Raw genomic sequence first — 1,012 nt, 5'->3', positions numbered from 1 at the left:
TCTCCAAGAGTACTCTAGTTTGTCTTCCAAAAAACATGTTGTTTTTCAACTCCTAAAGGTATTAGGAGGAATAAATAAGACCATCTTCAACAATTTCTAATAATCCACTCTTAAAATAAGAATACAATTTTGCATTAGGAATCCTATACTATTTCTAAATTATTCTAACTATTTTTATAAATTGTTTCTTTCTTGTATATTTGTATCAGGAACCCTTTACTATTCTTTATTCTTTCCACGTTCTTACACCTTTAGATTGGCCAACAAACACGCGCGGAGAGGGAAGATACGAGCGACTCGGAAGCGCGTAACTTTACGTGAAACATGGTGATTTTTTTTAAGTTTTAAAAGATTAGGAGGATGGATTAGGAGCTGTTGGAAAGAGGTTTTTTCTTATCTTGCTAAACACCAAGGATTAGGAAAGGATTTAGGAAACTCTTGGAGATACTTTAAGAAAAATAGACCCTAGCAAGGGTTTATTGATTTTGGAGGTTGATTAACAATATAACTATTAGGATTAACAATGTTTGCTAGTATAGAAGATATAAAGTTTTATGGATAATAATATAACGATTATTACATAAGATATTCAGTCAGAGATACAAGAAATGGACTAAGTTAGGCTAAGGTGCAAAGATCAAGGACAATCATGAAAACTTTAGAAGACAAGCTAAAAGCTCAATAAGGCAAGCTCGGTCAAAAGACGCAAATAATCCAACTCAGAAGGTAAGTCTATTAGTCATTGGAGAAAGCCCCAGAGCTTCTCCGTGAGCAGAGAAGTGGGGATGGTAACGGGTTTGTTAGTCCTGTGGTCCGTGTGTGTGCGCCTTGAGTGCCGCACGGCCCAGGTTCGGCAGACGCCATCTAACTGGCCAAGGATACCGCTGCGTCAGGATGTGGACGGGGGTTTGGAGGTTTTCTCGATCTGTGTGATAAGATCTTCTTCTTAAAAGAAAAACCCGGGGCCGTCATAACCCCCCGCAGGTCGAGTTTTTTTTGTTAGTCGGGCCAT

The sequence above is a fragment of the Miscanthus floridulus genome, chromosome 7 (assembly GCF_019320115.1).
Source record: "Miscanthus floridulus cultivar M001 chromosome 7, ASM1932011v1, whole genome shotgun sequence".
In the NCBI taxonomy this organism is placed as follows: Eukaryota; Viridiplantae; Streptophyta; class Magnoliopsida; order Poales; family Poaceae; genus Miscanthus; species Miscanthus floridulus.
Note: the sequence above shows the minus strand (reverse complement) of the source record.